Source organism: Oxyura jamaicensis, chromosome 1 (genome assembly GCF_011077185.1).
Source record: "Oxyura jamaicensis isolate SHBP4307 breed ruddy duck chromosome 1, BPBGC_Ojam_1.0, whole genome shotgun sequence".
Lineage (NCBI taxonomy): Eukaryota > Metazoa > Chordata > Aves > Anseriformes > Anatidae > Oxyura > Oxyura jamaicensis.
This window is the reverse complement of record NC_048893.1, coordinates 52987989-53001521: the sequence shown is the minus strand read 5'-3', so window position 1 is coordinate 53001521 and position 13533 is coordinate 52987989. Positions and strand designations below refer to the sequence as shown.

Here is a 13533-nt window from a genome sequence, read left to right as displayed (position 1 = left end):
AGAGGCCAGCTTTCAGCCAAACCGTGGTCTCTGCAGGTTCAAGGCGCTCGTAGCGTGCCAGCCTTGAAAGGGGCGGAGGGAGCTTTATCCCTTTGGATAAATCAAATAATACCGAGTGCCCCGAGGCAAGATCTGAGTTTGCTGAGAAATATGTGGGCAGGATCAGAGCGGGGAGTAGTACTCGCTTCTCGGGAAGGAATCTCTCACATGCCCGTGGGTGGCTCTCCCCTCTCCCTCCCAGGCCCTGCTGACACAGCTTTGCCCCGCGGGGCTTCCTGGGAACAGGGCCGGGCTCTTGGCTGCCCTTGTTTCTCTGCCCTCCTCGATTCCCAGGAAGGCTGGGTGTGCAGGGCACAGCCGGCGTGCTGGCACGGGCACCTGCCCTGGCGCACGGGGGAAGAGGCAGCAGAGCTGTGCGAGGTTTGGTGCCTTGTCCCTGCATCTTCCCTGCAGGGGAAGGCATCTCTCACCCATCCTGCTTCTGCCCAGCCAGGAACAGGGAAATCCTGGTCTTTTTTAGGGACCTCTCCAAAATGTTTTTTGACCTGGGCTCCTTGTCCTTTCCTCCAGACATTGCATGTCTGTTTAGAAGGATGGTGCAATCCTGACATGGACTAAAATGGAGCTGAAGAGGTTTCATCCTCTTCTGTGTTCTCTGACCTGGCACGGATTTCGATAGCTGTATAAACAAGTCTTTCTTGCTTATTCCCCCATCCCATTTATCTATGCTATTTGCTAGCTTATACCAAGAACACTTCAAGTGGGAAATATTCCAGCATGCGGATGCTCCAGACAAAGTTCAAGAATTGCCAAACACACTTATATAAAGCAGATCACACAAAACAAACCTTTCCTTTGACATAATTGCTAGTTTACTAAGTACAAAAAAATGAAGTGGGTAGGAGCGAGTGGATCGCACTAAGCTGTGTCTGTCCAGCCACTGGAAAAAAAAAAAAAAAAGAGGAGAAAAATCACTTTTCTGTGCATGCTATGTATGCTTAGGAGTCCAGGTCAAAGAATTAATGTGTATGGGGGAAAGAGGCTCATAAGTGCATGTCAGTGTTTAATATTGTCCTTAGGGAGCTCTGAGAAGACGCAGGCTGTAACAGCAGTGGAAAAACCCGCTCTCCCCTGTGCCTTTAAAGTGAAGCGGTGGATGGAAGGGGACAGGACCAGAGCAATCTGGAGAAACAAGAGCAGGGGCCTTTTTGCAGGGTGGTGAAATTTAAAACCACTAGAAATATCAAATCCCGGGCAGAAAGGGACAAAGCCAGTGCAGCTACGTAGCACAAAGAGCTTTCTGCAGACCTCCAGAAAGAGGAGGTCCTGTCAGGGGCTGGTTTCGCTAGGGCGCTGGGGCTCATGTTGCTCTGGAGCCACAGCAATGCCTCCATCCCAAAATCCATCCCCCAAAGCTTCCTTTTAGCTTGCTCGTCCTCAAAATGCTGTTACCACCTTGCCAGGTGGATGTGCTGGCATAGGTGGTGGGGTAGCTCCCACCTGCATCTTTCCCACCCGCAATTTTCCATCCTTCCTTGCTCCCATGTGAGGATGCGGGGTCCTTGCCCAGAGCCCCTGCCCCTCGACTGCCATGCTCTGGGGAGGAAGGACAGTGGTTCTCTGCCCCCTCCTGGCACCTCCTGTGGTGCCTTTCACCACATTCAGCTTTTGAGTGTCAGGAGAGAGTAGAAGGGCTCGTGGCACAGCTGAAAAAAACCCCACGATGTAGCCATTGGCTTTCTGTTGTGGGATAGAGATAGTTGTAGCTGAAGGGAGAAACTGCCTGAAATATATAAATTTAATTCCCTAGCTAATAGATAGTTATTGATTGTACATAATAATCTGATTGCTCCTTCCATAGAAATTCTGAGGAAGGGCTTTAGAGTAATTCCGTGCAGTTCATTACTTGAGTAACTCACCTCTCTCTGGTTAACAGCGTCTCTAAAATGTCAGCGCTGTTAACGAGAGTTGTAAATAAACCACCGGGGATGGCTTAGGTATTTTAAATCCTCTAGTTCTCTCTGTAAGTGTAGGAATGCTATTTGGAGTATTCTGGCTAAAATTCAACACGAGCACTTATATTCTGCCAACTCCAATCCCCTCCTGGAGTTTCAAATGGATGCGATATTTATCTTCACTTCCCGTCTTAACTATTGTGTGTTGTTGCTGTAGGTTGCTAAACAACTGCTGTCTCATCGGTGGCTGTATTTTGCTAGTGAATAAAGTGATCCCCATGTGCATGCGAACCATAAAGCTATTTGGAGTCCTTGCATAAGAACCCCAAGGTACGTGTAAGCTGTTAATATTTATTATGTGAAGCTGAGAACACGACTGAAGATGGAGGGATTAGGGAAACCGAGTTCAGGCTGCTGAACGGGCAGGCAGAATGGAAGAGAAAACAGATGCCCGGGAGGAACAAGCGCAGGAAGCACGAGGGCTCCTGCACGCAGGATTAGACACCAGCGGAGCATGGAAAGCAAAAGGCTGGGAAGGCTTCAGAGAGCGGCGAGGGGAGCCGGGGCAGGGAGGGCAGATGCAGCACTGCGGCTTCTTGCTCGGAGGCGAATCTTCCCCTCTCTGCTTCCCCAGACTGAGCATCAGTTTAGCCGCAGGCTGGCTGGGCTGCCAGCAGCAGGAGCCCTGTGCGAGGGGACAGCTTGGGCAAGGTGTTTCTGAGATGCGTAGGAGTGGGCTTGGACTTCTTGGCCATGATGCTTGGGCCTGTCCTCCTCTCTGCGAGGTGTTTGGAGAGTCTCCTAACCTGCTTTCTGCCTCATCTCCCAAGAACAGCTTGACCTAGAAACCCTGAGTTTCTTCTGCTGGTTCTGCTTGAGCTGGGCAAAGAGCTTTTTTGAGCCTTGCAAAAGCCAAGTGGTAGTGGGGAGTGACACCAGCTCCTTTCTGTGGAGCAAGAAGCAGCTGCTTTGATTTCCACGATTAGACATGAGTCACCAAACACCTCTGGGACATGCTAGGTTTGAGTGGTGTGACTTGGGAGTGGGTCCACCAACCCCACACATCTTCATTTGGGAGCCAGGGGAGCGCTGCTGCAGGAAGCCCTGCTGGTTATTGTGGTGTTCAGGTGGCAAACAGCCACACAAACATCTTAGATGTTCACTGTGGTTGCTTTCCAAAAGCCACCACCAGCCCATTCATCCAAACCCAGGTTCCTAGAGGTGGCCAAGCACTTCCTAACACACAGCACAGAGCTCCCTGCTGGAGAGAAATCAGGCAAAAGCAGCTGCCTCCGACCTCTGGTGGGAGCTGGTCGCTTTGGCAAGTTCAGGGCTTCTTTCAAAGCAGAGGGATCAAAGCTGAGCTGTTGGTGGTTTTGTGCATCAGTGCTTCGGAAAGTCCCTTGCTCCAGCCAACTGGCAGTGGAAGCAAAGCAGGTAGGTGCTGCTTTCAATCGTGGTCTTCTCCTGTCCTCCTCATTGCCCGAGTCCTGTTCTGGCTGTGGGTGTGCTCAGAGAAATGGCACAAAACCGGCACATTTGTCACCACCAAGGTAAATTTATTGACACCCCCTCCCCCCCCAGTCCCACCAGATTCTGGAGCCAGCTCTGCTTTTCCTCCTTGCTCCCGTCATTAGCTCTCAGCTGCCGCAGAGAGAAATCTCCAAAATAACTTCACAAGAGACTTCTTGCAGATCTGAAGACTCGAAAAAAAAAAATAGACTGTATGGGAAATGGAAAAGGTGAGGAGAAAAAAACAACAGGCAGTCAATAAAAGCTTTCAGGGAAGAGATAAGAGCAACAAAACAGAATGGCTTACTGCTAGCTGAAGGTGTGATGGGAATGAAAAGAGCTTCTGCAAATGTCTGCAGGGGAAAAGAAATTAGAAGAGAAGTGTATCCATTAGTAAATGAGTGTGCGAGTGTATTATTCATGGCTGCAAATATCCGAGCTGCAAAACTGTGACATTTTTACTCGTATCTGACTTCAGTGGCAAATTTAAGAATTTCGGATAGCAGGGAGGTAATTAAGACGTAATAAGGCAGCTTTTGGCTGCTGCTGCACCCGCTCAGCACACGAGGGAGGTGGCGGCACCCCTGCTGCGGCTCGCCCCGGTGAGGCCGCTGCCTGCTCGCAGAGCCGCAGCCCGAGTGGGCATGGAGAAAGCCAGGCAGCCACAGCACCCTGACCCAGGCAAGGCGCCGCATTCAGTGATTTAGCTGAATTTTTAGTATCACCAGGTGCCCTTCACTGGGGCTCGCTGCTTTTCGCCAGGTCACCGCGGCCCTGAGGCCTTGTGGCACCGAGGGGCCTCCACCGGTGCCCATGGAGGGAGGCAAGGAGGGCAGAGCCCGGCGTGCCTCCTGTTTGCGGCTCGCTGCCAGCACCACCACGGCCCGGGCGTTAATTACTGTGCTTGGCACCTCCCGCGGCCCGGCCGCAGCCGGCAGGCAGCCCGCCAAGCGCGCGGTTCTGGGGAGACGCGCTGTCGTGCTAATGGCCTTACACCGGGCCGTAAGTAGGCTGGGGACCTGCGGCTCTCCGAGCGGGAGGAGCGCTTCGCTCGCCTCTAATTAGAGCAATTTCTCCATCCAGGGCTGCAATTCCTGCAGGAGGGGACGGTGCCCGGCTCCGTGAAGGCCAGCTGTGCGGCCCGAGCGTTTCATAGCGCAGGAACGAGGGCGGTTTCCAGAAGAGCAGCCACAGCTAGAGCAGATCAAGGGGAGGAGAAGAGGATATGTTGTGACAAACTTCGTTCGTGAGGTGGCCAATGTTTATCGAACCACAGAGCGTGGCAGCTTCGATAGGGTATTTCAGCAGAGAGCATAACTATTTCAGTATTTCTGAAAAAAAAAAAATTAAAATTGGCTCGGCTATAAATACTATCACGCGAAAGCACGCTGCCTGGAGAACCCAGCCTGCAATGATAAATGACTGCTGAGTGCTATTTAGGGCACGGGGGCCTAAGTAAGTGCCAGGGAACTAAATATCTAGTTGAGCCTTGGCACCCTCACTGATGAGTTCAAAGGGGGATGGCAAAGGGAGCCGCCGTGGGCTGCCTCGCTGCTGGGGCTGGTGAAGTCCCTGTGCTTGAGAGCAGTGCTGGGAGCCACGCCGTGGTCACCAAGCCTCCTTAGGAGGTTTGTTCATTAAACCCCATCAAACAGGACGTGGATGTGGGCAGGAGATAGCACAAAAGCCAGATATGCCATGTGGATGCGGTGGGGACAGCCCAAAAAACATTAAGAAAACGTAATGGGCATCGAAAACAGAGGGTTTGCTGGGACACCTTACATTTGACAGCCTCTGTTGGGAAATCTCTGCTGAGCTGGGCCATCCAAACAGCCTGGCCCCTGATCTCTCCATGCCCGAGTCCATCTCTTCATTGAGGTGGCTGTGCTCTCTTCCCACCACTGTTGCCCGCAGGCAGGGCTGGCAGGAATACGGAGGAGCTGAAAGGATGCAGCAAAGCTCACGCTGCATTTACCAAGCACATCTAAAGCATGAGGCCAAACCATTTATTTATGGTCTGGCTGATGTGCAAAATGTTGACCATGCGAATGCTGCTCGGGAGAGAGCAGGCACCCTCGGGAAGGAGGCTGGTACAGAGTCTCTGCTTGCCTCGTCCCTCCTGTACCTGTGCAAAGGCTGCTGCAGCCTTGCAGGAGCGGAGCTGCTACATGCAAAAGCACAGTGCAAAACCACAATGGGTGCTAGCATGAGAAAAAGGGAACTGTGCTTGAAGAAGTGCTCTCGGCTACTTTGCAGGTTGACTGGGACAAGCTTGCAGGAGCCTGAGCCTGTGCACGTGTCCTGCCCCAGAGCATCATTGCTTATTATCAAATACCTGCAAAACACCACACCGGGCCACTGCGTTAAGCAGACACCTGGAGGGAAGTGAGGAAGGTCTACGTATGTGGGTGGAATGAAGAGCCATAAATCCACCACCACCACGAATCTCGCTAATTTAGTTAAGTCCCTATATTTATTCAGTGCTCCGTAAGGCCTTGATTAGAGGTTGGCTGGGGCGACATTTGTTTTAGATTACATGCAGCAAAGATCTCGTGCCTCTGAGAAGGCTCTGCTGTGTATCACTCCCAGGTGTTCAAATACCACGAATCAGATCCCTCAGTATTCTCGTCTTTGGCTTAAAATAAAAAGAAAATAACACCAGCTCCTTTTCCATTTGTATCCTTTTCCTTTTCCAGAGGCTCTTTCAGCCTCTGAGGTACCTCGGTGGCCACTCCAGGGGTTTCTTTGCAGACCCCGTGTTCTGAAGCACCCTGAGAAGCAGGAAGGGCAGAGCAGGGGGGCTGCACGTCACCCCATTGCCCTCCTTCCCTGCTCATGTTGATGTTAAAGGCAACTCCATCAGGCCTGAGCTTGTTCTGTCCTTGAGGCATCTGTGGTATTTCGGACCCACATTCATCTCCACCAGCCACGGCTGTGGAAGAAGCAGCCAGCAAAGACTCTTTTTTTACTACAGTCCGCCAGTCCCTTTTAAACCTGGAGGGAAGCCCTGCCACCATTCCTGCCTCCTTTCACCCACAAAGACCGTTCACCACAGGAAAAACAGGTTTAAATAAGCAAAAAGGAAAATAAAGGAGTGCTCAGAAGGGAAATAGCTCTGCAAATTAAGACCCAAAGAATCCCGGAGGTATTTGATGCTTGAGCGGCTGAATGAGATGCCAGGCAAAGCATTCGGAGCCACTTATTTATTTAAATTGGCATGGGGACACTGCTCAAATTTGCAGCCTGCAGCTATCCACCAGATCCAGCGGGATGACGTGGGCATGGCAGGCTGCGGGTGCAGAGACCCTCCCCAGGAGGGCTGGGGTGCCCGTGCTATGGGGCTGCCCACAGCCACCTGCCCCAAATAAATCTGAGCGAGGGAGGTAGCAGCAGCCGGGAGTGGTGGGTCAAAGCTGTCCCTCCTAGAAGTCCTACGGGGCTGTTTTTAGGGTCCTCCTCCAAATACCCCCTTGGAGGTCCCCACCAGCCCTCTCCTGCTCCATGACCAAACATGAGCACTGCAGCACAAAGCTGTCGAACACATGGGGCAGGGAGCAGCAGGAAGCAGCGATCGATTGCCTGAGGTTTGATGGGCCCACATACAACCAGACCACCTTGTTTTCAGCTGCCAGCCTCTTCCTGGCCTCCTGTGGCTCAGGATGTAGAGAGCAGCCCGGGGGTTACTGCAGCCCGTTGGAACCAACCTGCAGAACTACAGGCAGCTATGGAAGCAAGGAGAGTTTTGTTTCCCTTCCCAAGCTGGGCTTGAGCTCAGCTGCATTCAGAGTAGAGGTTTGTTGGTTCAAGGTGGAAATGAAGGTGATCTAAACCCAAGCCCGGCTTTGTTTAACTGTGTTACGCTCCCCTCTCTGGGGCTCTGCTGACATTGTACACTGTTTTCCAGACTAGCGCCAGGCATTCTGCGTGGACTCGTTCCCAATGGCTTTCCAGGCAAAGAGCCGTGATAAAAACCTAACCTGTTATGTTGTAAGGCACTTCCTCTTTGCCCTTGCATAATCAGAGAACAGCATTGATTTGGGATATTTATGGTTGCAAGGAATGGTGCCCGCATCGTATGGCTCACCAAACAAAAAAGGAAAACTCCACAATTAAAATGCAGCTGAAGAAAACACACGAAAACCAAGATGTGGAACAAATCCCAGCTTGAATCATCTGGCTCCAAGACCTGCGTGGAGCCCATTGAGCTTGAGCTAATATCTATTCACAACATGCAAGGAGCAAAGACAAATAGGAATGGCCCGGAGCTAAAGTTTACTGTGCCGCATCCAGAGACAACACCGACCCCTCTTCTGCTCTGGCACCGGTTGGGACAATGTTCCCTCCATGCCCTCCTCATGCACTTCCAGGAAGGTCTCATCCCCTTTTTGCTCCCTTGCTTTGCGTTTTGGGGCACACATACCTGCTGAAGCCTTTTTTGCAAGGCTAATCGACCCTTGTTGCTGGCACAACGTCAGCGCATCCTCCTGCTCCCCTGACCCACAGGACTTTGTCATAACTGCAGGCAGCATGAGCTGTGTGAAGGAAACAGCCACAGTTAAGCCAGCTCCCGTGAGCAGAACAGGTGATGGAGAGGATGTGCACGGCACTGAGCCAGGTATTTTGGAAGTGCTCAGGAGGAGGCTGAAGCTGCTGGCGGGGAGCATGGTGGCAACAGGTAGCTGGGCTGGGTTACCTTTTAAATCTGCTCAGCTGCAGGCGGATAAGATGCGATCAGACCTTTAGGTGTCATTTCCTTTCCAGCTCTCTGTTTGCTTGCAGGGTGTTTTCCTGATTTCATGTTTCTGGGAATCCTTCCCAGCTCCAAAGATGGGTAAATCTTGGCAAGGGCCCTGTGAGCACCGCAGCTCCCCGGCAAGCTGCAGCCCCCCAGGAGCGTGCCAGGCGCTGGGCAGGGCGAGCAGCTCACCGCAGTGTAACTGCATTGGCCCTGCAATAAGCTGTCACTCCGAGCAGGGTTTAATAGCTTCGTTAGATTAATGAGCCTGGATGAACCGAGCCTGGGCAGTTCAGCCAGTGCAGCTGGAGCAAGCACCACGGTTAAGCTAACGTAGCCAAATTTTGCCAAAGAAGAGGCCGAACGCCGAAGGCTCTCACGCCTGTCCCAGACACATCTCCAGGAAACCTGACACATGGCTGTGCTGCTGACGGTGATCCCACAAGTGCCTGTCAGTGTCTGAAGGGTTATCTCTGGGGAGCTCTGATAAGCCTCTGCATCTCACGGGCACTTCAGAAAAGAGCAATAAAATCAGATGGCAAGCAGCTCTCCAGCACGCTGCCCCAGCCCCAGGCTGCCCCGGCCGGCCGCTGTTTCAAGGGATGGTTTTTGGGCACTGGAAGCACTCTCTGGTACCTGCCTGCAGCCAGAGCCGTAGCTATGAGACAACCCTGTCCGACATCGATAACTCCCCTCCGCAGTGTTATCAGAGGCCTTATCAACGCACGCAGCTGGTGCCGGCTGCAATGAAATTGGTTTCAAGCCTGTTTTCTTTGCAATTCCTCAGCTGGACATGCTTGTATCAGTCACAGGGGCCAGGGAAATCGATCCGACCCCAGTGGAAGCGCATTCGCTCAGCAGCATTTTAACTCATCGGGCTGAAAATCCCCCCTCCTGCTCTGCTCCCTACACAGGGGTAACCACGACAGCTAAGCTTTAATGGTGTTGGTGAGCACTTGAAGCCCACCGAAGAGTTAAACCTTATCGTGCCGCACCGAGGCCACCGCAAGCTTTCTGACATTTCTCCTTCAGTGGTTTCTCACAAGCTTGCTGCAACCCTCTGAGAGCCGCCCGAGCGCGCTGCTTTTGTGGGGTTTGCAGCTGAACGGCCCCGTGGCGGGCCCACGTGTGAGATCTGCCTCGGGGACATGGGCCTCACGCCTTCCCAGGGAGGCCGTGCTGCAGCGCCGAGGTGGGCACCGGACCCCGGGGCCTCTCCTCCTCCGTGGGTGCTGGACCTGGCCCGCATCAGCAGCTCCTGGGGATGGCCCCAGAAGAGCCCGGTTGTCCTTCTCCTTCCCTGCCATGCCAGCACGGGGGCTCTGAGCCACATCGCGGTGTCCCCAGGCACGCAGCTGGACAGGCCTGTGGGGGAAGGAGGTGCTTCTCGCCCAGCAAGTGGCTGGGGGAGTTCAGACAGAAGGAGATGGGGCAAATCCCGGCAAGAAGAAGACAACATGGAAGCTGGCCCAAGCACAAGCACTTGGGTTTTCCCCCCTATGTTGTGTGCCCTCGCCACGGATGGGATTATTTGTGCTGCTCGGGGTAACCCGGTGGTACGAGCCCATGCTGAAAATCTCTTTGCCTTTAAGATGGTCAGCTGAAAAAGAAAAACAAAACAAACAAAAAAGCAAATGCATTTCAGGAAATAATCCAGGGAGCAGGGCTGCCAGAAACCCCTAAGTGAGAGCAAACAATCCTTATCTGGCAAAGTTTTAAGTTACTTAACAGCAGCGCAATTTTAAAGGCATTTTTTTTGTTGTTGTTGTTTCTGTTGCACACAAGGCATCATTTCTGGGCGGATCCTGATATTAGTGTTGGTCCCTGAGTATTTCTATCAGGGTGTTTGTTCATCTTCCCCTTGTCTCTGCTGTAGCCTGATTACTAGGAATGGTGATTGCCAGCAACTGTAATTTTTTTAGATCTGAGGCCTCAGAGCACTCAAGGAAGAGATAAATATCCTTGTCTTACCCTGCTGGCTTGGTGACCAACGACAGAAATGTCACTTTCTTGTTTTCCTCCCTGCCACTGGCAGTGCAAAACGAACAAGGGCATCAGATTTCAGGAACACTTGGCTCAAAGGGGGACTTTGTTTGTGGAGTCGGGCTCGAAAGGGCATTAAAAGGGCTGGGATCCCAAAGGGGGAAACCGAGATGACCTTTTGGTGATTTTCTGCGGAAAGGGCATCAGCGAAAGTTGGGCTCTGCGGCCATTACCCGGGCTCTGCAGCTCAGTGCAAAGGAGTTAACCAAATGTCAAACTCCTTGTGCGCAGGGAGCCCAAGAACCACTTATCAGCAATGGCCACCCGGTGGAAGAAGATCGCATGATGGCGACAGAGCAGGAAGCATTTATATATAGTCAGTTCCCCTTTGCAAAGGGACATGAGGAGTCACCCACGCCTGTACCAGCAAGGAACAGCCCCTCGGATGGGCACCAGGCGTCCCGAGAAGTGATGGAGAAGCGCCTGTCCTCCTGCCGCTAGCTGGTATGTCCTAGGGGTAGATCCTGCGGGGATTCAGCAGCAGGGATTAAAGCCCAGCGCCCACCCGACACCCTGCCCTCAGCAGAAGAAAGAAAACAGGCGCACCAAAATCTGAAAACACACATGAAAAGGCTTTGCCTTCAAAGCCTTGCACCTGGCCAGGCTGTAGCACGGGGCTGGGGGAGGCACAAATATTTGCGGGGCTGACTGCATCGCCGAGGAGCGCGCGCTGCCTGCAGTCGCGAGCACACAAGTTTCTTGGGTAGCAAACGAGCTGGGCTGAGGCTCGGCTGTGGCTGGGCGGTGTTTTATCTCGCTTAACCCATCGGAATTCATTTGCATGCAGAGGTTTGGATTTTAGACCATTTAAGGTTAACTCATTGCAATATGGTAATCGGCTTCTTCCCCCAGGAGCAGCCGCCGGGGGTTAGGGAGTGCGAAGAGCAGAAGTTGCTCTGCGAGTGTGGGGCGAGAGGTTTCTGCCACCTTCGTGGCTGGGCTCGCTGCACCCCCAGGATGTCCCTGTGGAGCGCTCAGCTCCCTTCCCGGCCCCAAACATCATGCCCAGAGCTCCATCCCTCTCTCCCCAGCAGGAGAGGGCCAGGAAGCGAGCACACAGGGCACGCTCTGCGTTCTCGCCCTCTTCCTGCTTGTTGGAGAGCTCATCCGAGTCGCTTTGCTGAGAGATATCCTCCTCGCTGCCAGGTTTGGTTGGACTTGGCCGGTGGATTCAAACTGTACTGTGGGTGGCTGATAGACAGGCAGATAGACAACGTGATCGTGAGAGCTTCGTTTCTGTAAGAAATCGGGCTAAAAATGACTCCTCATCCCGAGGAAGCTTGTCCAGCATGTCTCAGTCTGAAGTATGCAAAGCAGAGAGAACACTACAGAGGCAGCAATGGTTAGGTTGCTAATTCGAGACCCACAGTCAAATTTCTCCCCTACCACAGACTCTCCGATTGGCCTCCAGCAAATCATATAATTTTTCTAATCCTCAGTTCCTTTTATGTAAAACAGAGCCAAAGGTTTGGGGTTTTTACCTTTTGGAGAGGGTACGACGGCTACGTAAATTAAAAATGTTGAGGTGCTTGGATGCTACATCTAAGCCTACAGCCTTGGTCTGGTGCCATCAAAGCACATAAGATCATAAAAATAAAAATAATTTTAAAAAGGCTTCTGCAGGCTGGGTCCAGAACCCCAGACCCACGTGGGTTTGGAAAGAAGATGCCACTGGAGAGCAGGGTACCAGGGAGCACTGGTGGTGGTGTTTCAACCAGGGCAAGAGTAGCAAAACCTGGTTTTTCCCCACACGAAGGTTGAAAGGCATGGCTAAAATTTCCTCTCCCCCAAGTCTTTGCAAGGGTGTAAGAGGGGTGCAGACGCCCCGGGGAGGCTGAGGGACCTGGCCGTGCAGTTAGGAGTGCTCGGTGTGGCAAACACTGTTTGTCACAGGACAGGGGAGCTGTGGTATTGCAGCTGCCTCTCTGCGCGGGGATGCTATTCTAGCTCCCATTTGTGGTCTGATGTTCCTGAATATTTGCAGTCGCTGGGTTAACCCTTTAGTTTTCTTCCTGATTAACATGTAAAAGTACTGTCTGTCTTCAAACTGCTCAGGGAATAATATCTGAAGCAAGGGCTAACGAACTGCAAGCTAAGGAGGTCTGAAATTGCAATGCTTTCTTCCCATCAGTGTCAACCTCCCCTTCTGTGATGGGCGTTTGCTGGCTGGGGGAGAGGAATCGGAGATTGCTGCCCATCCCTAATGGGATTTGTGCTCCCAGAGCTGAAATCACCCACACAAGCAAGGCTAACGCCATTGCTTACCAGCCCTCCCCCCCAAAAAAGCTGTCATGGACCCGATGCAAATTGAATCGCGGCTGACAAATTCCCCTGGGGCTGCTAGAGCTGAGGGCTCCCTCCAAGCTCAGCTTTCTGCTAGGGACCCCTGGCCGTCCTGGAGAGCATCCTCCATCCCAGTCCCAGAGATGGGGATGTCAGATGTCATCATCTTCGAGGTGTGTTCCCACTGACATCACAGAGATGGAGCCTTTCAAGGACTTGCACTGGTGTTGTGCCCCAAAATTCTCTCTCTCATACAGTGAGAACTTCGCTTGTTGTACCATTGTCTTCCTCCTCCGTCCTCACTCCTCTCCCAGTACTTCTGCAATGCTCCTGAGGCACTTTTGAAGCCAGGTCACTCCCGGGTGCCTGCAGCCCTCCCTCCAGCTGAGTTTGCGGAGGGAAAATTCCCCTCCACTTCTGCAATCTCTTCGCGCCAGCTCTGAGACCATCTCAACCTTGGCCTTAAAATTAGGATGGCCATTTCTCAGTGTCAGCTGGGGAAGATGGCGAGGACAGGCAGAAGATGGGGCCGTGGGGCCTCTTCTTCCTCAGCAGTCTCTTGTGGATCCCCGTTGGGATCCCACAGGAGCGGGTGGCAGTGGTTGGAGAGCCGCTTCCACCCGCCAAGCGGCCCAGCTCGCCCATCTGATAACCGGCAGGTTGGAGGGGCGTTGGCACCGCCGCTTTGTTTTTGAGGCTCTGTTTTTTTCTAAATTTCCAGCAAATCGCGAGGAAGGGTGTTCTCTGGCGCTGCTTCCTTTTGACCTTTCCTTAGTTCCCGGTCGCAGGGGGTGAGGTCCCACGCTTGCCTTTCGGCGCGTTCGCAGCCACGTTGCCCGGCCGGGTTTGTTTTGGTTCTCCTTGCCTTTGTTTCCCTTTCCACGGATCGGCCCGACGAGGAAGAAGACAGGGAAAAAAAAAAAAAAGAAAAAGAAAAAAAAAAAGTTGAATTAAGAAAAGGCAGCTTTTTTTTTTTTTTTTTTTTTTTTTTTTTTTTTTTTTTTT

At 52.6% G+C, this 13533-nt stretch overlaps 1 protein-coding gene across 1 annotated transcript in view; it reads left to right on the top strand.

Annotated features, from left to right (window-relative positions):
• The first annotated feature begins 10573 nt into the window (after positions 1–10573).
• Positions 10574–13533, top strand: part of MGAT3 (beta-1,4-mannosyl-glycoprotein 4-beta-N-acetylglucosaminyltransferase) — a 23030-nt gene continuing 20070 nt past the window's right edge. Inside the window, exon 1 of the mRNA XM_035338923.1 lies at positions 10574–10689. The gene's annotated coding sequence lies outside the window, so the exon portion shown is untranslated. The remainder of the gene's footprint in view (positions 10690–13533) is intronic.